The sequence below is a fragment of the Notamacropus eugenii genome, chromosome 4 (genome assembly GCF_028372415.1).
Source record: "Notamacropus eugenii isolate mMacEug1 chromosome 4, mMacEug1.pri_v2, whole genome shotgun sequence".
NCBI classification, from domain to species: domain Eukaryota; kingdom Metazoa; phylum Chordata; class Mammalia; order Diprotodontia; family Macropodidae; genus Notamacropus; species Notamacropus eugenii.
In genome coordinates, this window is record NC_092875.1 from 248,497,171 (window position 1) to 248,521,805 (window position 24,635).

A 24,635-nucleotide genomic window follows, 5' to 3' on the forward strand; every position below is an offset into this window, starting at 1 on the left:
GGCAAAGATAACAAAAGGCAGAAATAGTCCATGCTGTTAGGGCCTTAAGAGGAAACCATACTAATACAGTTTGTTATCCTATGAATTTCTCCATCCATTCTGTAAAATAATTTGAAATTATGTGAATAGACATTAAATTATTATAGCCTTCTATGCAGAGATCCCACTGCTGGGCACATACGCCAGGAGGTCAAAGATAGAAAGAAAGGCCTTCTAATTGCAAAAATTTGGAAACAAAGTGGGAGTTCATTAATGGGGAATGATTGAACAAGTCATGGTTAATGAATTTAATGGATTATTAAGCTTTTAAAAATTACAAATACTCCTCACTACCGTGTAGGAACATCATATAATGGAAATAGCATTACATTCAGAGGTACAGGGTTCAGGCTTCAATTCCAGCTTTGCTACTTCAAGTTGAATGATTTTAGACCAACAATTAACCTCTCTAGGCTTTAGTTTGGGCATCTGAAAAAAAGAGGGGTTGAACTAGGTATCATCTTTAAGGAACCTTCAAGCCCCAAATCCTGTAATTATAATGAAGCCACTGTACTAATTCATATCTGAGCAAGTGAAAATAAGGACCAGAGCTAAAGCTGTATCAGTGGGAATGGTAAAGGGAACTAAGATATTGCGAATATGATATAAAAGACATTGCAGAAGTAGATCTGATAAGGCTTAGCAATTGATTTGATGACTCAATAAACATTGATCCAATGCCTACTATACTGGAGACATACATGTGTGTATACATACACACATACACAAACACACATGCACGCATGCATACACACACACGAGACAATTCCTACTGTCAAAGACTGTACTCTGAACCAGGAGAGACAGCATGTACATACATAAGTATATGAAGGATAAATATATAAACAATAAACACAAAGCAGTTAAAGAAAAGGCAGTTGGGAAAAGAAGGGCTGAACAGCTGGGGGTCAGAAAAGACACGATATAGGGAAAGTATGAGCTGAGTGGTGAGGTGGAGGGGGTGGCAGTTAATACAAAGGCACAGAGATGTAGAAGGTGGAGTTGGAAAGGGTGGGAGCTGGGGTGGAGTACAGAGAGATTGAATGCACGGAGACTAACCAGGTCAAGGAACAAGTCCAAGTAAGAGGTGACTGGTGTGTGATAAGTTTACATAAGAATGGATGAATGGGAAAATAGAGATACCGCTGACATAAATGTTAAGAGAGAAAAACAGGTTTAAGAGGAAAGGTGACAAATTTATTTGTACTTGTGAAACACTGCTGCTGTTTGTCCTTCATCCTAGAAGAGGACCATGACATCAGGAAGGTAATGTCATGACATGCAAGAGAATTTTATATAAGTGAAGGAGGGTTATGCAAAGTCACCAGCCTCACTCTCTCCTTCATAGCCATCTGCATCCAGTGGCCAGATATAGATCAGGATGACTGGAGATAGTCCAATATACAATGGGGAACCTTGGTCTTTTCAAGCTGAGGTCTTTAACAGGTCTCAGTTTGACTGAGGCAACTCCTATTCAGTGACTAAGGCTCAAGATCAATTGCGGTTCACATTAATTCTGAACCAATCAGGGTTCAAATAATGACCAAGTAGGGTTTGGCCTGGGACCTATAAATGGCCAATCAATGAGAGCTAGAGTGATTTGGTGAGCCAGATTGATTTGGAATTAGGCGACACAGGGACATCCACATGGAAATTTATCAAGCAGGCAACTAGAAATCAAAGTCTAGATCATGGCAGTGAGATCAAAGCTGGACACAGAGATCTGGAAAACAGACAGAGACAGTAGTAGAAGTTCTAAACACAGGTGAGGGAGAAAGTGCACCGAAAGAAGATACCCAGGAGAGAACAACTGGGACATTAATGTAAAGGATATGGGAGGAAAAAGTGCTAACAGAAATAAGCAGAAATTAATTGTTCCTAAAAACTGTATTTCATCTGAGCCATTTTATTTGATGAGTACAGTCTAAAAAAAAAAAGGCAAATCATATGGTTCAGATAAATGATTGCAAAAAAAAAATTGGCTTGAGTCTTTTCAGGAAGTTTTTCAAGTGACTGAATCCAGAAACCATAGCATTTAAATGTTTCTTATGCTTCTGGATACTTCAAGATTCTCAACTGTTACTATTTATTGAAGAGTATTCAAACTTTTCTTTAGAGTAAAATCATGGTCATCTTGGCAGAGAGATGATGGATAAGGTACAGAATAAGTTACATAATATCAGACATGGCCAAATGGCTGGGTTTGGGGTTTTGGGGGGCTTTACTATACATATATGTTACAAGAGATGGCTTCTATTTGGCAAAGAGTAGTAAGAGTCAGTGGGTAGTAACAAAGATGAAAAAAAGAGGATAAATAAAACATTTTAAGTGCATAATTTTTAAAAGTGCATAAGAGGATGCAAATAAACCAATTTTATGATCTTGTTAAATGTATGTGTGTATACCTATGTATGTAAAAACAAAAATAAGTTGTACATAACAAGTTTACATTTTATTATATTCTTGTATATATTATATATTCATATCTATATATACACGTATTATATATATTCTCTTATTCTTCATACATTTATCCCTTCCACATCACAACTTTTCCCATTCCATTTTACTCCACTGTGGGTTGGCATTAGAAATTAAATGATAATTTTTTGGAAGTTTTGCAGAAGACATGAGAAGTCCAGAAGATAACACAGGAAAAACTTAAACTCAGAAATGCATAAAATATATGTATAGTATGGTATAACATCAACCCAAATTTTATAATAAGGTACAGTAAACACACCATAAAAGAAAAAGAAAAAATTCAGACTTCTCTGAAACAAAGGGAGGGCTAAAACATTTTACACGGATTTTCCAGATCTCAGGGGTGCTGCGACTGCAGGGGCACTGAACCTCTAACTCTCCCGCCATGTAGAAAAGATAACTATATCAAAATGCTTCTGCTTGTTGATGACCATTAAATTCCTAATTTCTTAAGTGTCCAAGGTCATTAATTTTTTTCTGTTTTCTTCTGGGTGCCTTCACGTTCACACAGATTATTTTCAAGTGTTGGAGTGTAAAGATTACATCTTTTATTATGGATTTTTGTGTTATAATAAGAAAAGTACAGTACATCTAGATGACCTTAGGCAAATCACTTGGTTTCTTCTGGCCTTAGAGAGTGCATCTTTAAAATGAGAGTACTGGACTAGGTGATCTCTACAGCTCTTTCAGTTCAAAATCCTATGAATTCAATTAAGAATTAAATCCAGGTTTACTCTTCAGAATGATAAGGTGAAAATGAAAGGATGCATGCCATACTGCAGAGCAAAACGATTTTAAAGTGCTCAAGGCAGGTACAATAATAGTAACTTAATTTGTTACAAGAAGGAACATGATTTGATCCACACAGTATATCCTAATCAATGGCATGCTGCTAGCCTTTGAATTTTAACATGATGCTCATAGTAGAAAGTGCTACTGGCCTACGGATATGGGGAAAGAAGGTGGGGTGAGAACAAGCATCTGTATGGTGCCTACTGTGTGTGCAGCACTGTGCTAAGCACTTTACAAAATTCTGGTTTCCAGTCCGCAAGAATATTAGCACCTTCTCAACTCTCCCTCTCTCCCCTATGACTGGAAGGCTGGAAGGTAAAACAATAAACTCCTCCCAATGCATTCCTTTATAAAGGGCACAGAACTGCAGATTAACTACATTTTTCATCAGCAGCTCTGTTTGCTTTTCACTTCAGAGAATATCATGGCCCTGTGCTGGGTGCCCCTGGTGCCTTTCCTCATCTGTACTCCTTCTTTTCAGCTTTCTTTGGTATATTGTCCACAATCCCCTCCCCCTTGGATTCTAAGCTCCTTGAGGGCAGAGACTTTCTTATTTGAACCTCCAACCTGAACACGGTGTCTGGCACACAGTAAGAGCTTAATTATTGTTCACTGAAGGGAAATGAAGTAATCCTCACAACCACCTTGCAAGGTAGATACTATTTTACAATTGAGAAAACTGCAACAGAGGTTAAGTGACTTGCCCAGAGTCACAAATCTATTGAGTGTCTGAGGCTGGATTAGCACTCAGATCTTCCCTACTCTAGACTCAGTATGCCTTTCCAATGAGGCACCCTGCTGCCAAATAGGCAAATATGCCAACATTTGACTTGCTGTCCTTTCCATGTTATACTCAATCAAAACATTCTCAGGCTTGGTGGCTTGGGTGATTTGTTTTTAAAGCTTATTACTGTTGAGAACTCTGCCACTTAAATCCATGTTCTTCTTGGTGTCTTTTACCAAATGTACCTGTATTTCTCTTTGTTACACATCAGGCTATCCTATCAGCTGCAATGGCTTTCTAGCCAGCCACAGCTTTCTGTCTTCTAATCTGAAGTGATTCCTTGAAGTATTTCTGTAGTCCATTCCATTTGGTTTATTCTCATTTCAGCTCACCCTGCATCAAATGTTAGGAAGGTCCTGCCGTTGTTCCACTCCCCCGCTCCCCCATTTGGAACAGCACATGGATTATTGCTTTAATGCTAGTTCAGAAGCACTCTAGGACTTGGGTATTAAACACTTCATTATGACATTTTCTTTTCAAGAAAAAATATAAACCAAAGCAAGCTGTCATTTAATAAGTGCGAAGCTTTCATGTAAGCTTGTCATTAGGGCTCTTGACACACGGGTGCAAGTTTTACCTCTAATTTAATTATAACAAATAATTATTAAATGCCTTCTATATGCAAGGCACTGTGGTAGATGCTAGGGATACAAAGATGAAAAATACAGCCTCTGCCCTCCAGGAATATGTAGTCCATTAAGGAAATATATGACAAATCTACATGATACAAGGCAAAATGTGAAGTAGGAAAAGGAGAACCAGGCATAGTGCTCTGAGGAATCTGAGGAAGGCAGGAGCCCTTTCATCTGGGATGATTCAAGCAGGGAAGACTTCATAGAGGGAATATCTGAGTTTGACCTTGAAGGCAGTGCTTTTAACAAAAAGTCAGTGCAGTTACAGGACTGTAGCAACATAGATTCAGAACCTGAAGGACCTTACTTTGATGTAATCTAGCCCTTCCCTCTCATTTTACAGAGAAACAAACTGCTAGAAGAAGGATCCAGATACAGAAGTTCTGACATCCAAACTCAGGGCTCTTTCTACTATACCATGTTTCATCTAACTTGTTTCTCCACCTCTAGTCTCTCATGCTTAAATCCATCCTTCATAAGGACAAAGTAATATTTTAATTACACAGGTCTTATTACTTCACTACTCAAAAATATTCAAAATCTCCTTTGTTTCTACTAAATAAACAACTGGTTCCTCAGGCTGGTATACAAGGTTCTCTGTATTCTAACACAGTTTAAGGAGCTACCTGCCTCCATGGAAAACATCATGGTACAGTGGAAAGAGAATTGAATTTGGAGTCAAATAACCCAGGTTTAAATTCCGCTTTTATTATTTATGACCTCTGACACTGCTAATAGCTCCTAGTAGACACAGTCTTTACCTTTTCATGACACTGGTTTTCTTCCCATTTCTCCTATCTGTATGCTTCTCCTTCTCTTCCATCTGTCTTTCCCACTAACTGTGGGTTTCCCCCAAGGCTCCATAATGGTCCTCCTTCTCTTTTTACAATACGTTATCACTCAGTGATTTCATCAGTTCCCATGTATTCAATTATCATCTCTATGAAGTTGATTCCCAGGTCGGTCCTGTTTTTCCAGTCCCACCCACATCACCAATAGCCTTTAGAATATCTCAAACTGGAAGTCCCACAGACATCTCAAACAACACACATAAAGCAGGACTCAATATTTTTCCCTAAAAACTCTCCCCACTTGCCCACTTTCCTATCACTGTGGAGGTCACCACCATTTCTCATTCATCCAGCTTGCCACTTTAATGCTCTATGCTTCATTCAACCCACACAGATGGAATGAATTATCAAATCCTAGCATATCTACCTTTGAAATATCAATCAGCCACCACTCTGGTACAGGCTGTTATCAACTTTTTTCCTAGAGTATTGAAAAATCTTTCTAATTCATCTCTCTACCTCAAGTCTCTCCCTGCTCTAATCAATGCTCTGTTCAGTTACCAAAGTGACTTTCCTAAACAGCAGGTCTCCCTACTAAATGAAACCCACTAGTTCCTTATTACCTTCAGGATCAAATAAAAAGTCTTCTGCCATACTCATACCCCTCCAGTTTTCTTACACCTTGCCACACCCCTTTCTATGTACTCTGTGATCTAGGCAATCTGACCTACTTTACACTTACACACAACACTGGATCTTGACTGTGCCACTGCACATCTGGAAGGGTCTCCCTCTTCACCTTTGATGCCCAGCTTTCCAGGATTCCTTCAAAGCTTAGTTCAAATCCTACTTTTTACATGAGGTCTTTCCTGGTCACCTTCCCTACCCCTAACTGCTAGTGCATTCCCTCTGAGATTATTATCTTCTGTCTACTCTCTGGATCAGGTATGTTCAAAGCTACTTATATGCTGTTCCCTCCATTAGAATGTGAGCTCCTTGAGAGTGGGGACTGAGCTGAGGTTACCAACATCCTCCCAGTCACCCAGGCTCACAACCCAGGTGTCACAGCCTTAATTCCTCACTATCTCTCACATACCCTATCCAATCTGTTTCTAAGGCCTTGTTGATTTTACCTTCATGACATCTCTTGCCTATATTCCCTTCTTTCTTCTGACACTATGTCTGTAAGCCCCTCATGCCTGGTCTACTGAAAAAGTCTTCTAGTTGAAATGCCTCCCACAAGGATCTTCCTACTCTAGCCCATCCTTTACTCAGTTGTCAACACTTAGCAGTTCCCTCTCCCACTCTACCCTTACCCATAAACTGCAATGGCTCTCCATTACCTCCAGGATCCAATAAAAAATTCTCTGTTTGGCCTTCTAAACCTTTTACAACCTGCCCTTCCCCCATCTTTCCAGTCTTCTTATACCTTATATCACATACTTTGTGATGTAGATATACTGGCCTCTTTAATGTTCCTTGAATAGGCCACTCCATTTCTCAACTCCAGACATTTTCTCTGACTGTCACCCAAGACTTTCCTTCATGGTTTCCCTGGTTTGCTTCATAGCCTGAGTAAGATATCATCTTCTACTGGAAGCCTTTCCCAACCCTCCCTCCCCCTTTAATTCTAATGCCTTTCCTCTACTGATTAATTTCAACTTATTGTGTGTGTATGTGTGTGAATGTATCTTGTTTATGTATAATTTACATGTTGTCTTCCCCATTATATTGTGAGCTCCTTGAAAGTGGAGACTGACTGATGGTACTTCCCTGAGAAAATTGAGGTTTCTAGTCCTCCCCTCCTCTCCTCGTATCACTTAGATGTCTTCCCCTACCATCTCCTCCATTTCATAGGAAGAGATTGCTCTTCTTGCCAAGGCAAATTCTTCCGCATTCATCCTACTCCATCAGCCAGGATTAATTAAGCACCCACTATGTACCAAGAACAGTATTAATCACTGGGGCCACAAAGAAACACAACAGTCTCTGTTCAAACACCTCAAAGTCTAATGGGAAAGACAATATGCAAACAATCAGGTACAAAAAAAGTTCTATACAAATTGAGTCAAAAATAATATCTCCTGAGCTCCACCTGCCTCTTTAATATCTTAAACAGGATCACCCATAGGCATATCAAACTCATTACATCCAAATCAGAACTCTTTTCCCACCAAAACCTCCCTCTTTTACTCTTACGGTCAAGGGCATCACCATATTCCTAGTTACTCAAGCTAGCAACTTGGGTGTCACCCTCAACTCATCCCATTTCAATCCACATATCCCATCTGCAGCTAAGTCTTATCATCTCTATCTTCATAAAAGCTCTCATATGCGTTCCAAACATATAAGCACCATCCAGTACAGGCCATCCATCATCATCTGTCCTCTACACTACCTCAATACCAATAGGTTAGCCTCGTAGTCTCAAGTCTCTGCCCCCTCCAATCCATTCTTTACTCAGCTGCCAAAGCAATCTTGCTATAAAAAAGCATGACCTTGTCACTACCTTACTCTACACTTCAGTGGCCCTAGGAACAAACAGAAAATCCTCTGTGTGGCTTTTAAAGCCCTTCACATACACCCTTCCTACCTTTCCAGTCTTTGTATACTTTACTCCCCTCAATGAACTCTATGATCCAGTCTTCCTGCTTTCCCTTGAACATGCAGCATTAACCCTAAACCCCACAGCCTGGATTGTTCTTCTCCCTCCCCTGCACTTCTGGCTTCCTTCAAGACTCAGCTGAAAATCTACCTTCTGTAAGAGACTTTTCTTCACCCTACCCCAACCCCTATTGCTAATGCATTTCTTCTGAGATTACTTCCTACTTACACTTAACATATTTCATATATGTCTAATGTATGATGTATATTACATATGTAGTATTCTTATTAGAGTGTGAATTCCATCTTTTTGCCTTTCTTCGAATCCTGAGCACTTAATACATTGCCTGGAATGGTGATGATAAAATGATGACGACACTAAGAGGTAAAATGAAGGATTTCAATTATCTGGATAGTTGCTGGAAAACTCCCTGCCCAAACTAGAATAGCCAAAATATCCTGACTTGACAAAAAGGGCAACTATCATTCTAGATCTGATGCTCAACAACAAGGAAAAAGTGGTTGCTGAAATATAAGTAATGTTAATGTGGGGGGAAGGACGAATTGATAATTCATTTATGTAATTATGTAATGAGGCAGGCACACCTGGTTCTTTGGGTACTTACCAAGAAAGACCACAATGGAAGCTGGAATTGAGGCTACAATCACACCTTAATAAGGCACAGGTGTAAGGAAAAAAGGCACAGAAAACAGAGGGACATGCAATAAAAAGGGGTACAGAGACAAGGGAGGGTCAGGGATAGGGTGAACCAAGGCAGGGAGCAGGGGAAGAAGATGGGGTGGGGAAGTAGCACAGAGCATAACTCCAGTATTTGTGGATTAGTGTTGGATGCACTTGGCAGCATGTACCCATATGAAAATGGAAGAGTCCTCAGGGTGGGGGGAGGAGTTTGGGGCCTCATTTTTTATATGGTTATTTGGGGAGAACACATTAATGTTTATCTGTGTAAATCTGGGATTAGTTATTAATATTTCCAGATCTCCTCAAAGTTGTAAGCAAAACTTTACCATATCATCTCAAAGGTCTTACTGTAGATGTCCGGAACTTGTCTGAGATTTACATATCACAGGACCCAAAGCCCCTAACAGCAATGCCTCAAGGACTTCCCCTGATTTGGCAATTATTAACAGAATGTGATTGGGGGTAATATATGATACACTTTTAAAATTATGTTCCTTTGATCTTTGGAAGGGTCTGTCTGTGACTGCTTGGGTTCCTTTGCAATATTCCTACTATTGCCACATTATTCTGACTGCTTATACTCACTATATTGACTAGAAAGGGAGGAGGTGTCAGGGGACAAGAACAAGAAAGAACTTCAACACAAGGGGTCATTTCATCTTAGAATTTGTGATAATGACAAACTTAGCATTTTTTGACATATACCATAGATTTTGAAAGAACAGATTTTTTTAAAAGGGATTTCAGAGAAAGGATAGGATTACATGAACTAAAATTCTATAATGAAAATTGACTCCCAAATGATGAAAATCTCTCCAGAATTAAATTCTGAAGACACAAAAGAAACAATTCCTATGAGGGAGAAAAGTTAAGTTGTCCAAAGAGACTAATATGGAATTCAATCCAATTCTATCACAGGTTTCATCAACCAGATTAAGTTTTTAAAATACTGTACAAAAAAACCCCACAAGGGCATGAAAGGAAGGAGGCATTAAAAAAAAAGTTGGAGCAAAGATCTTAAGTGCTCAATCACAGTGCCTTTCATGTTATGGAGTTGGGAATGGTAACAATTTAATTAGGGAAGAGAGTTCTTGATAAAGAACTCCTTCAATATGGATTAGTATTTGCTCTGTAACTTACAGTCTTAGAGAGCTGGTTGGAGCACTAAAAGGTTAAGTGACTTGCCCAAGGTCATACAGCAAGTATTAGTTAGAGACAGCACTTGAACACTGAGAGTCAATCCTGTGGAAATATGTCTAACATGATTGCACAAGAATAAGCTATATCAGATTGCTTGCTGTATTGGGGAGGGAAAAAAATTTGAACTTAGAATCTTATGAAAAATGAACGCTGAGAGGCAATCAAATCCTCCACCTAGGAGAGGTACAGAGGGTAAAGAAAACCTTGGAAAAATCAAATATGAAAATAAAGATAACTACAGAAGCAAAGGTAACTGAGTAGATAGAATTTTCTTCACCCTAATGAGTTTGGGCCGTGAAAATACAATAAGAATACATTTAACAAAAAGTCAGTCACTGTCAAATAACTATATTTTGAAAATGAAATAAGACCACCATAAAATCCTTATAACTTCTCAAAATTGTAGGAAAAAGATGTACAAAACTCTAGAACTACCTTACTATATGGCTGGACACACTTCAGCACAAAACGATATCCAATTAATTTTTAAAGCTACAGTATAGCCCAGGTTTGGGGAACCTGCGGCCTGGAGGTCACATGTGTCCCTCTAGGTCCTCAAGTGTGGCCCTCTGACTGAATCAAACATTACAGAACAAATATCTTGGTTTCAAAGGGTCACACTTGAGGATCCAAAAGGCCACATATGGCCTCCAGGCCCCAGGTTCCCCACCCTTGTTATATAGCCCAAGGTTTTTCAGATGTTTTGAAGTAGCAGAAGCAATGAATGCCAAGTTTGGATATGCAGTCTTGGGGCAGGGCTGGTACACGATGAAACACAAATTGTATTTTCTGTTTTCTGTCACATGGAGGTGTCTCAAGGTCCTATCCACAACTAATGGATAAACCTAATATACAAAGTCAAGGCAAAATTTAAAAAGCAGTAAAAATAAATGCTGGCAAATATTGGGTTTGAAACAACTGAGATTTAAATAAATTCTAAGGATTAATATGTAATGAATGCGATTCAGAAATATAAACAAAAAATACTACAACAGCTACACAATGTTCTTTAGACAAATTCTTCACATTAGATTCTCTTTAAAAACTGAAAGTAACCTGTTTTATTAGTTTACTTTCTTCTCTTTTCTTAGGAAGAGTCTAAATTTTCCCACTTCCTGAAGTGTAAATGAGCAAAAAATATTTCCAAAAGCAATTTTTAAGGCATAAAAAATGTACTGGAGAAATAATGAGAACATTCAATTGCAACACCAGATTTGTGAATACTGGCTTAAAACATGCTGCTTCCACTTCTGTGAGTTTGGGTAAGTCATTTATTTCTCTGGACCACAGTTTTCCACACTCTAAAATGCAGGAGTCAGACTACATAACTTCTAAGATCTTTCCAGCTCTAAATCTATGGTCCAATGATTAATATGGGAAATTTTTTACATTAGAAATATATACTCAACAGTTCTCTATACATGAAATATTAAGACTAATGCTACAGACTGGATGAGATAACTCTCCAATATAAAAAAAATTAAGGAGGGTGGAGCCAAGATGATGGAGTAGAAGGATGGACCTGCTCTAGCTCTCCCCCCATAGCCCATAAAATACCTGTAAAAATGACTCTGAACAAATTCTATAGCAGCAAAAGTCACAAAATGATAGAGTGAAAGAGATTTCCAGCCCAAGACAGCCTGGAAGGCCAACAGGAAAGACCTATCACACTCAGCTCAGAGAGAAGTTCAACCCAGCTTTGGCCATGCAGCAGGGACAGCACTGGAGCAGGCTTTAGGGTATGGAATCACAGGTAGGAGCTTACGGTTCCCAGATTTCTCAACCCACAAATGCCAAAGACAGTTTCAAGGTCAGTAAGAAAGCTCTGTTGCCTGGGTGAGAGGGGAGCGGCGTCTGGCCCCAGCTCTGGCCCCAAGGTAGCAGCAGCCTCTGTGGCAACATTGTCTACTTTTAGAGTCCTCGGCCTAACGACCCTGGGGGAATTGAGAGATTGATCTGGGTATCAGTTCTGAGTGGCAGCCCTGAGATGAGGAAAAGCACTGGTGTGGTAGAGCTGGTGGTGACAGTGGAGAGGGAATTCTATTCGCGGATCCAGTAATGCTTTTGGTTGCTCACAGACCACAGTGCAGACCAGGAGAGGAATAAACTTCTCTCCCTTGACTATGTCACACTGGAGGAACTGAGAACTTACAGGTACCCTCCATTTGACAAAGGACTCAAAAGTCAAGTAACTGCTGGGAAAATGCCCAAAAAAGGAAAAAAATAAGACTACAGAAGGTTACTTTCTTGGTGAACAGGTATTTTCCTCCATCCTTTCTGAGGAAGAACAAAGCATACAATCAGAGGAAGACATAAAAGTCAAGGCTTCTACATCCAAAAACTCCAAAATAAATATGCAATGGTCCCAGGCCATGGAAGAGCTCAAAAAGGATTTTGAAAGTCAAGTAAGAGAGGTGGAGGAAAACTTGGAAAGAGAAATGAGAGTGATGCAAGAAAATCATGAAAAGCGAGCCAACAGCTTGCTAAAGGATATCCAAAAAATGATGGAGAAATTAACACCTTTAAAAATAGACTAACCCAAATGGCAAAAGAGGTCCAAAAAGCCAAAAAGGAGAAGAATGCTTTAAAAAGCGGAATCAGCCAAATGGAAAAGGAGGTTCAAAAGCTCACTGAAGAAAATAGTTCTTTAAAAATTAGAATGGAGCAGATGGAAACTAATGACTTTATGAGACACCGAGAAATTACAAAACAAAACCAGAAGAATGAAAAGGACAATGTGAAATATCTCATTGGAAAAACAACTGACCTGGAAAACAGATCCAGAGAGATAATTTAAAAATTATTGGTCTACCTGAAAACCATGATAAAAAAAAAACACCCTCGACAACATCTTCAAAGAAATTATCAAGGAAAACTGCCCTGATATTCTAGACCCAGAGGGTAAAATAGAAATGGAAAGAATTCACCAATCACCTCCTGAAAGAGATCCCAAAAGGAAAACTCCCAGGAATATTGTAGCTAAATTCCAGAGTTCCCAGATCAAGGAGAAAATATTACAAGCAGTCAGAAAGAAACAAGTTAAGTACTGTGGAAATACAATCAGGATAACACAGGATTTAGCAGCTTCTACACTAAGGGATAGGAGAGCCAGAATATGATATTCCAGAGGTCAAAGGAACTAGGATTAAAACCAAGAATCACCTACCCAGCAAAAATGTGTATAACACTTCAGGGGAAAAAATGGAATTTCAATGAAATAGAGTACTTCCAAGCATTCTTGCTGAAAAGATCTGAGCTGAATAGAAAATCTGACTTTCAAATACAAGAATAAAGAGAAACATGAAAAGGTAAACAGGAAAGAGAAGCCTTAAGGAACTCGTTAAAGTTGAACTGTTTACATTCCTACATGGAAAGATGTTATCTGTAACTCATGAGACCTTTTTCAGCATTAGGGTAGTTAGAGGGAATATACATACATATAAAAATATATATAAGTAGATGTGTATAGGTAGGTATATATGTATATATTACATATGTATACATTATATATGTATATATGTATATGTACATGGATGTATGTGTATGTGTATATATACGTGTTTATATACATATACACATAGATACAGAGCACAATGTGAGCTGAATATGAAGGGAGAAAACCTAAAAAAATAAAATTTACTGTTGAATGGAATGTACTATGATTAAGAGAAAAAGAGAGATAGAATGTAGCAAATCATAACATAAAAGAGGGAAGAAAGAGCTTTTACAATGGAGGGGAAGAAGGGAGAGATGAAAGGAAATAATTGAGCCTTACTCTCAAGGGATTTGGTTTAAGAAGGGAACACACTCAATTGGATATAGAAATCTATTTTACCCTGCAAGAAAGCAAGGGGGAAGAGGATAGGAAAGGGAAGATAATAGAAGGGACAGCAAATTGGGGAAAGGGATAATCAGAAGCAAACACTATTGTGGGAGGACAGGTCAAGGGAAAGACTGGAATAAAAGAAGGGCAGGATGGGACAGACGGAAATATGATTAGTCGTTTACAATATAAACATTATGGAAGTGCTTTGCATTGTTACACATGTATATTGAATTGCTTGTTTTCTCAATGAGGATGGGTGGGGAGGGGGGGAGAGAATATGGAACTCAAAGCTTTAAGAATGAATGTTAAAAATTGTTTTTGCATGCAACTGGAAATTAACTTATACAGGCAATGGAGTATAGAAATCTATTTTGCCCTACAGGAAACTAGTGGGGAAGGGGGATGGAAGATGGGTGGGTAACAGAAGAGAGGATAGACTGGAGGAAGGGGAGGATGGGGTGCATGCTGTCCTGGGGTGAGGAGAAAATTTTGAATTCAAACTTTTGTGGGAGTGAATGTTAAGAACTGAAAAATAAATAAATTATATATTTAAAAAATTAAGTTAGATACAGGAAGCTAAAATTTATGAAATAATAATTCTCATTTACATAATGTTCTAAAGTTTACTATCTAATCCAATAAATATCTATAAGACTCCTATCATGTGCAAGGCACTAAGCTAGGTACTGGTAGTACAAATCAAAACTGAAAAACAGTCCTTGACCTCAAAGAACTAATACGTCCTACAGGGTTATGTGCACTTTTCCACAACCACCATGTGAGAAAATCATGAGGGTTATGGTTATGGAGAACATAGACTTATTAGCCAAATCCCAGATTACTGGTATGAGAGGAGGAACCCTTTTAAGCTTTGAAGAGGACATCTGTAGGACAACTTAAAGAAAATATTATTAGCTCAGCTGGTATTAAAACTTATCCTACCCCCAAAAGTTATACCAACACCAAAACATGAACAAATTTTAAAAATTGTTTAATTAATGGATAGAACAACAATAGCCAATTAAATTAAATAAGAATGTTGTAGTCATATAGCTATCATTTTGATATGATGACATAAGTTATGATTTGAGAATGAATCCAAAGACAATATTTTCCTGCAATGTACCCCTTGGTATCACAGTCAGAAATAGAACACTAGGTGAGATGATTGATAGACCTGATTGAGATAGTACTTCTGTTATGTATTTTAAATTTTAATTGAATTATATTTTAATACAGAAATAGCCAAAGGAAAAAACTCATAGGATCGATAGCTTTATTTTATATATACGTAAGTTACCATATACTGTATTTCTTATGTAAGTTAAGAATTACTAAATCTCTCTCACGAATACTTAACAAAATTCCCCTGATATGTAACTGGAGCATACCTAGCAGTATAAGTGATAGAAAGACAATCCTATTTTTAATAATGAAGATTCCATAAATGATAACTATGCATTTTATATGTACTCTGTGACCTTAATACTTCAGTACATTTTAAATAAATCAGTTATGCACTATGTGATGTTGGGTATGTAACAGAAAAGTCTCCTCTTAGGTACAAACTCAACTAAATGATCTCTGAGGGTCCTGAGACTTTGTGATTCAAACCCTGCAGTAACAGTGTAGAACTTCTAGCATGTGTGGCATGACTGAAGTATGAACTTGAAAAATTACACCTTGATGAGCTTTAAAACAAGTTTTAAAACAATCCCCCCCCCCTTTAAGGTGTATAGCTGAGGCTTATGGATTTGCATTTGGCATCTTATCTCAAAAACCTAAAATTCCCAATCCTCCAAAACCAGAGAAAATGGATCAGAAAACATGATCTCTCTTAAAAGGTTATAATTTCTTTAAATGATGCAAATTCATTTACAGATGAAATGGAATTTCAGCTTGAAATTTATACTGAGCCAGAGGATAAAAATAGTTTTCATCATTTACCCAGTTTTTGTACACACTAAATATTCGCTGAAATGAAAAGGAGCTGAACTTGCCAAACATATCGGCCTCTGGGTTGAAACCAAACTCTAATGAAACCAGAAAGTGAAAGCAAAGTTAATATTTCAATCCGGAGACTCTAACCCACCACTGTATATATTATCTCCACCAACACACATTGCAAGCATTTTTCTATTTCGGAAAAGCTGTCCACAGAACAGAATTATGCCTTCAGAAGCCAAACGCCGCACTAAATCCAAAATAAAATTCAGGCATTTATGAAGTTTTTTAAAACAAGGATCAGAATAGTTTTCCAGGCATTCAGCTCTCTGCTCTTCTCTTCCCCCAACACCACCCCCACCACAACAACCCAGCAGCACACCAAGATGCACGGACACCTCTCTTCACTGTTCCAGCCCAAAGCTCAAAGGCTTACGGCCAAACAAAAACATTAACGAACGCCGGGAATCTAAAGTTAGAAGCCCCCTCCGCCAGCGTTCCCAGCTCTCTCCTGGTTCCACGTCTGGAGCGCGGTTTCTAACAGCCCACGGTAAGTTCACCTCCACGACAGGCAGGGTGGTGGCGGGCAGCCACACACCCCGGACTCGGAAGGTTACGCAGGGCAGCTTCTCTCACCGCCTCCCGGGCTAGCCCCGTCTGACGCGTTAGCACAATTAGCAAAGGAACAAAATCAAAGACAACCCCAAGCAAAGGCACGCCGAACTCGGGTTCCATCTTCTTCCCTGAGCGCTCCCTACCCCACCCCCCAGAAGACATTCACCTTGCAGTGTTCTCCCACGTCCGGCACCCCGGGGGGCAGCTCCCCGTCCTCCGGGGCTGCCCTACACCCCCCACCCCCACCCCCAGCTTGGCCAGAAGCCATTCACACAGATTCTGGGCTCAAGTCCGGTCTTCCCCTCCCTTGCAGCCCGTCTCAGAGGCTGATAACCTGGACACATCAGTAAATCCCCCGGCCCCCGTTCGGCTGCACACTGCGGGCTCCTCCGGACACTTTCCCCGGGTTCGAGTTCGATCCTCGGGAAGCCCTCGTTAACGCTGCAGCAGCAGCAGCAGCAGCAGCAGCAGCAGCAGCAGCAGCCCCCTCCCCAGTTTCACCCCCTGACCCTGGGCGGCCCCGCAAGGTCTCCCGGCCCCCTGCTCCGGGAGTTACCTTCTCCAGAGCCCGGCTCCGGTGGCCAGCAGCGGCAGCCTCGGAGGCGGACGCAGGAGGCAGCCCCTCCGCCTCAAGCTTCTCGCGAGAGGCGAGTCGGGGTCCCCGGGGCCCGCCGCGGCCCCTGCACGCAGGCGGGACAAGGGCTCGGACTCTGCGGCTCCGGTGGGCGCCGGCCGGCGGCCCTCGGCTCCCCGAGGCGAGGCTTGACCCGTCCGAGCTGCGCCCTCCGCAAGCGGCCCGGAGCTCGGCTTTCCTGCCCGATCCTGCTCTTCTGCCCTTGTCTCCCTCCCTCCCTGCAGACGACACCGAGTCACATGGAGAGAACGGGCAAGGCGGGGCAAGGCGAGAGCGGAGGGAGGAGCGGCCGGAGCCCCGGCACGCCGCCCCGCAGGAAAAGGAGCCGGGCCGAGCAGCGCTCCGGATTTTTCTGGGACGGGAAGTAGGGAGCCTGCCTCTCGGACGCAAGCAGCGTAGAGGCGCCTGCGAGGTCTGGGCACGCTCAGAAAGGGGGGCTGGGCCGGGCGCGACCCTCCTCACCTTCCGGGGCTCCTCCCCACACTGCTTTGGCACCCCTCTAAAGTCAAAGCAGTCCTTTCCAAGCCCTTTCACCAATGCTCCATACTCACAATATCTATCAGCGTTTGAGCCAGCTTTCGGAGTAAAGAAATGCCATTCGTCTCCTCAGAAAAAATGAAGATTCCCTTAGATAAGAGTTCTGCTTATGAAATGAAATCCCTGAACTCAGTAGGTGTGGAAGGCTGTTCCTTTGACTCCAGGGTCAGGTTCCATTTGTCCTGTATCTCTAACACACATACATTCATTACATCCTACGGCTGATCATACGACAAGGTGTGGGACCTCCCTCCCTGGAATGCAGAATCCTTCAGGGCAGGAGTTGGGTTGTTTTTTATCCACCCTGAACTCTGCAAAAGCCCCTGACACTTCTGTGGGCACTTCATCAAATGCTTATTGATCCAGTGATTCTGGCAAAGTGAAAGAGGGATCAAAGTTTGTGCCCAGCACAGTGAACAATCAATGATCTGATCAGATTATATTTGTACAGAACAGCACAACCCCAATCATCCTGAATACTCAATAATTTCCCGTTAATTGGAAGGGGCAAAAGGAGAAAGGACTAACAACTTTCAAACGCTGATAGAACCTTGCTAGCGCCTCGGGCTACTTTGTTGCCACCGTGGATATTCCGTAGCGCTGATTCTTGAGTCCTCTGTACCGTAAGTACTCCCAGCATTTCAAGGGTCATTAACGCAAGCACAAATAAAAATCACTACGCAGGTCCTATGGCTGCAGCCGCTAAAACTTGTATTGAAAGCATACCTAACCCTAAGGCTAGCTTTGCTGAACTATTGCTTTTCTTTTTAATCTTTTTTATTCTTTGTTTCAAGAAATAGCTCCTGGGTGAAAGAAAAATATTCTGAAATGAAAACTGTGTAAAAAACAAAAGATATCAATAAAAACTTGAGAATAAAATCTAAAGAATGTAGAGTGACCCCATGACAACCCAATAACGGTGCCCAACTGAAGGCCTTGCACATATAAGCACTTAATAAATGTCTTTTGCAATGAATTGACACCTGATCTATTTTCTTGTCATCTACCTATATTCCTAAATAATAAATAGTGAACATAACAAGAGTATCATACTTCTTTGTGTCTCTTGAGATCCTACAAATTTACATCTTAGGAAATCTTAAGTATAAGCTCCATTCATAAAATTAATGTCAGACTCCAGAATGAAGGCTGAAGACTCTTCTCCAAGTTGTAATCTTAAAATCCTTTCAGATTAAATAGAAGCACAGGTTTTTATTAGAATTCTGATTGTGCTAAACTAGTCTGGAAACATTCAACATATCTTCATTAAGTGTCTATTATGGGTAATGAAATGGGATACCTTGAAATAAATTTGGTAAGCTCCCTGTTGATCATCTGAGTGATGTCAAGGAGATTTCCACAATAATAATGCTTTACCATGTGCTTTTCTCACAAAAATATGAAAAGCAGGTCACTCAAGCACTATCTCCATTTCAAATATTAAGAAACTGGACGAAAGGGCAGAAAGGTGAAGGGAATAAGCATTTATACGGAGTGTACTGTGTTAGAGGCACCGTGCTAAGCGCCTTACAGATACTACCTTATTTGATACTTTGAGGATCATCCATTCCCCAACTGATATTTCATCAAAGGATATGAGCAGATAATTCTCAAGGGAAGAAATATAAGCTATCTATAGCCAGTATACCAATCAATAAGGATTTACTGAGCACCTACTATGTGCCAGTCACTATGCTAAGCACGGAGGATACAAAAGGAGGCAAAAGACAGTCCTTGACCTCAACGAGATCACAATTTAATGGGGAAACAACAAGCAAACAAATATGTACAAAGAAGCTTTACAAAGGATAAATAGGAAATAATTAAGAGAGGGAAGCTCCTAGAATTAAAAGGGTTGGGAAGGGCTTTCTGTAGAAGATGCTATCCTAGGACAGCTTTGAAGGAAGCCAGCAGGTAGAAATGAGGAGGAAGAGCATACTGGCCATGGGGGACAGCCAGAGAAAATGCTCAGCACCAAGAGATAAAGTGCCTTGTTTGTGAAACATCAAGGAGGCCAGTGTCGCTGGACTGCGGATTACTTGGCAAAGAGTAAGTGCAAGAAGACTAGAAAGCTGAGGCGGCAGGGAGGGAGGGTTAAATTAAGAAGATCCTTGAATGCCAAACAGCATCTTGTATTTGATCCTAGAGGTGGCAGGGAGCCACTGGAGTTTACTGAGTTGACAGGCAGAAGAGTGTGGTATGGTACGACATTGTCCACCTGTACTTTCAGAAAATCTCTTTGGCAGCTGAATGGAGGATGGCTTGGAGTGGCAATATGAAAAAAATGCTTAGAGAAATACAAATTAAAACAACTCTGAGGTTCCCCTTCACACCTATCATCTGGCAACACTGACAAGAAAGGAAATGACAAATGTTGGAAGGACTGAGGGAAAAGTCACATTTATATACTTTGGTGGAACTGTGAGTTAGCCATTCTAGAAAACAATCTAGAACTGCCCCCAAAATTATTAAGTATGTATGTATATACATATATATATGTATACATACACACATATACACACACATGTCCTTTGACCCACCAAATATCAGAACAAGGCCTATACCCCAAAGAGAGCAAAGAAAGAAGAAAAAGGTTTTGTATGTCAAAAAATATTTTAACAGTTCTTTTTGTGGTGACAAAGAACTGGAAACTGAGAGGGGGACTACCCATAATGGCTGAACAAATTATAACATATGAATAATAGAATAGATTATGTTGCAAGAAATGAAGAGACAGTTTCAGAGAAATCCAGCACTTACATAGCAGTTTGAAGTGAAACAAGCAGAATGAGAACAATTTAAGCCATAACACCAACATTTTAAAAATGAACAACTTTGGAAGACTTAAGAAGTTTGATCAATGAAATAACAATCAAGATTCCAGAGGACGGAAGATAAACACTGTTACCCACCTCCTGAAAGAAATGATGAACAATGAGACACATTGTTAGACATGGTCAATATTCTCTCCTCCATCTTCCCCACAATGGGGGTAGGGAAGAAGGGAGGAAGGTTGAAGGAAAAAAAAACAAAATATGGTCATTTAAAATTTTTAATTTAAAAAAAAAAAAAAGAAAAAAGAGAAATTGAGGTTAAGCGTTAAACAACCTGCCAAAGTCAAACCAACAGCGTCAGAGCCAAAATTTTCAACTTTAATCGTAGGCCTCCCAAGTCCAACTATAACTAGGTATAAAATAGCTCCAAGCACTACATTTCTCTCAAAAATAAAAGGCAACCCAATAACGCTTTTAGTTGTCAAATCATAACTCTTTGCTCCCCATGACCACTTCTAAATTCTCCCTGTAATCACTCAGCAACCTCTACTCCTTTGAAGTTTACTTTACCCAAATTTATCACCTATTCCTGAACCTGGAGGAAATTACTGGCAACTCAATAACAGTAAGTTTCATGCTTAGATCACGGTCTCCCTCTTCACCACAACTCCTGACCTCATACTAGGAACTTCAAAATACGTTTTCCCTCAAATATTCTCACTTATGAGTTCCTCAATCTAATCAGCTACCAGGACCTAAATCTTATAATATTCAGGTATACATAGTTGAAAGGTCATATATTTGATCTTCCGTCACCCAAAAGTGTTTCATTTCTATGTTCAGGAACAAATTTATCTTATCACATGTTCAGCTAAGAGCTTACCATATATCTGACCAAAGAAATTAAAGTTATTTACAGAGACCTCTAATATTCCTCTAATATCATCCACCACTATCTTGTCTTTTACTCCAGTGGCATATGGAAAGATGACTATTCTTGCCAAAGCTAACTCCTCTATATATACACATCTTCTCCAGCAGACAGACTCCATTATCATCATCATTCTCTAATCTTCAGTCTCTCCCTATCTACTGAAATTCCTTCGATGCTACTATAAATATGCATAAATTCCACATATTTTTTTAAATTCTCATTTGATCTGATCATCATCTTGACCATGACTTCTGATTTCATTATTCAACTGAAACTGATTTCTCCAGATTACCAGTGATCTAACTGCCAAATCAGATACCCTTTTCTCAATCCTCATCCTTCTTAACCTGTCTACGGCATTTGACACGGTGGATCACCATCTCTTCCTCTATGTGATCTTCTCTCTGCATTTCAATGACACTGCATTCCCTAGTGGTTCCTCCTACAAGTCTGACCACTCCTTCTAAGCCTCCAGCTAGACTTAATCTGTGAGAGGCTCTTTAGTGTCCCAAAATACACTATCCTAGCCCTCTACTCTTTTCTCACCATATGCTCTCACTAGATGATCTTATCAGTTTCCCAGGTGTTCAATGATTATCTATATTCAGATAATGACTAGATCTATATCTAGTCCAACTTTTATCCAAAGCACTAATCCTCCACTACCAATTGCCCCTTGAACATTTTGAATTGGATGTCCAAAACAACTCATTATTCTCTTCCCTCAAAACTATCCCTATTTTTATCAAAGGCTATGTTCAGCTGTTTCAGTCACATCTGACTTTTCATGACCCCATTTGGAGTTTTATTGGCAAAGATACTGGGGTGGTTTGCCCTTCCTTCTCTAGCTCATTTTTACAGATTAGGAAAGTGAGGAAAACAGGGTTAAGTGCCTTGCCCAGGGTCACACAGCTAGTATGTGTTTGAGGCCAATTTGAACTCATGAAGATAGGTCTTCCTGATTGCAAACCCAGTGCTCTAACCACTGTGCCAACTAATTGCTGTTTCATTATTAGTCCTCTGGAAAAATGGTTAGATATTATACTGCTCAGAAGTGCTAAATCTTTTAAAACTGTCTGTCTCTACAATATTGCTGTTGTTGTTTAGTTGTGTCCAACTTAGTTACTGCATGGACCATAATGTCTATGGGTTTCCTTAGCAAAGATACTGGAGTAGTTTGCCATTTCCTTCTCAAGCAAACAGAGGTTAAGTGACTTGCCCAGGATCACACAGCTATAAAGTGAGGCTGAATTTGAACTCATGTCTTCCTGACTCCAGGACTGGGACACCTAGCTGCCTCCTACAATACTGTGGTCAAGTATAAACCATTCACATGGTTCTGTTCAATTCATTCTGTATTAATTCATATGGATCTTTCCAAGTTTTTTGGGAACCATTTTGTATAGCACAACAGAGTTTCGCCACATTCATATACTATAACTTGTTTACCCATTCCCCTAAGATTCCAATTCCTTACCACCTCAAAAAGAAATAAATGTATAAATCTTTAAGTGTGTTATGATTAGGGCTAATCCAGCCTTTAACCTATCATTCCTATAACTCCTTCTTTTCTTTTCCATTTTCCTGTTGAGTGAAATATATCTCTATACTGAACTATTTGTATGTATTCTTCCCTCTCCTTTGATTAGTACAGAGAGGAATGAGGATCAAGCATAAGCCACTAACTGTTCATTCTGGTTTGTATAGACTTCTATTTGCCCATTCTCTTTAATAATGCTCCCTAGTTTTCCTTTCCTTTCTTCTCCAAGGCATTCCTATTACCATCCCTTTCCATTTTCCTTTTTTTTAAATTAAATTTTATTTTCTTTTTGGTTCTGTATTCCTTCTCTCCCTTCCCCACTTCTTACACACTAAGATAGCAGAAACAAAACACAAAAAACAAAAAACCCAAGACTCCTCACAAGTACATGGAGTTGTACAAAATAAATTGCTGCATTAGCCATGTCCAAAAGAAAAAAGAAATTAGAAATATGTACTTCAATTTATACTCTGAGTCCATTTACCTCTCTGAAGATAAGCTTCCTTATGAGTCTTTGGAATCATGGTTGATCACTCTGCTGATCAAAGTTTCTAAGTCTTTCAAAACTGATTGTCTTCACATTATTTTTATTGCGATACAAATATTTTCTCTTGGTTCTGCTCACTTCATACTGATCAGTTAATGCAAGTCTTCCCAAGTTTTTCTAAAACACTTCTTTCACAATTTCTTACAACTCAAGAGGATTCTATTATTTCATATACTTTAACTCCTTTAGCCATTCCCCAATTGAAAGATTCCCCCCCCAGTTTCCAATTCTTCGACACTAGGAAAACAGCTCCTGTAAATATTTTTGTGCATATGAGTCCCTTTACTTTTTCTTTGGCACCTCTGGGATATAAAACTTGTAGCAGTATTGCTGAGTCTAAAGTTTAATAGATTTGGGGGCTTAGCTTCAAGATGCTTTCCAGAACAGTGGCTGAACCAATTCACAGCTCTACATTAAAACACCTGTTTTTCCACAAGGGACTCCAGTATTTATTATTTTCCTTTTTGTCAAATTAGACAATCTGTGTGTATCACAGAGTTGTTTGAATTTGTATTATTCTAATTATTAATACTTTAGAGCATTTAAAAAATATGGCTCTTGATAAGCTTGGATTTTTTTTTCCTTTGAAAATGCTCCATTTTTATATCTTTTGAACATTTACAAAATGAGCAATGGATTTTATTCCTATAAATCTGAATAAGTTTATATATGTATGTATATATGTGTGTGTGTATATATAAAAAATATAAGAAATAAAAACATTATCAGAGAAACTATATCCTTTTCCCAAATTCCTGCTTCTCTTCTAATTTTTAGCCATATGAGTTTTGTTTTGGCAAAAACTTGTTAATTGTATGTAATCAAGATTATACATTTCACCTTCTGTGAATATCTTGATCTTGTTTGGTTATAAACTCTTCACCTATCCATAGATTTGACAGATAATGTCTTCCATGTTCCCATAATTTACTTATGCTCTAATTTGTTGACATTGATTCTTCTGATAGTCATCTTGCCTTTTGCTGAATGTGAATGTTTAGCTTGGAATGGATAAGTCTATGATCAGTCCAGCACTCTGCATCACACATTGCCTTTGTCACTCTTACATCCTGTCTGTCTCTTCTTCTTACAATCACGTAGTCTATTAAATGCTAGTGTTTGCTTCGAGAGTGCATTCATGAAGTTTTATTGCATTTAGGTAAACAGAAAACAGTGTTGGTGATAAGAAAGTCAAGAGATGCACAAGTCTTCAGTAGTAAGTAACCACTGCTGTTGCTGTTTCCGATTCCATTCC

At 39.5% G+C, this 24,635-nt stretch overlaps 1 protein-coding gene across 11 annotated transcripts in view; it reads right to left on the bottom strand.

Moving 5' to 3' along the window:
* Positions 1–24,635, bottom strand: part of OSBPL1A (oxysterol binding protein like 1A) — a 324,266-nt gene that overhangs the window by 160,087 nt on the left and 139,544 nt on the right. For 2 of the 11 annotated variants that reach the window (XM_072604422.1, XM_072604421.1), the window contains exon 1: positions 16,971–17,129. The exons of the other annotated variants lie outside the window; for them this stretch is intronic. The gene's annotated coding sequence lies outside the window, so the exon portion shown is untranslated. Of the gene's footprint in view, positions 1–16,970; positions 17,130–24,635 lie in introns of those variants that run through there. 11 annotated transcript variants of the gene reach the window in all.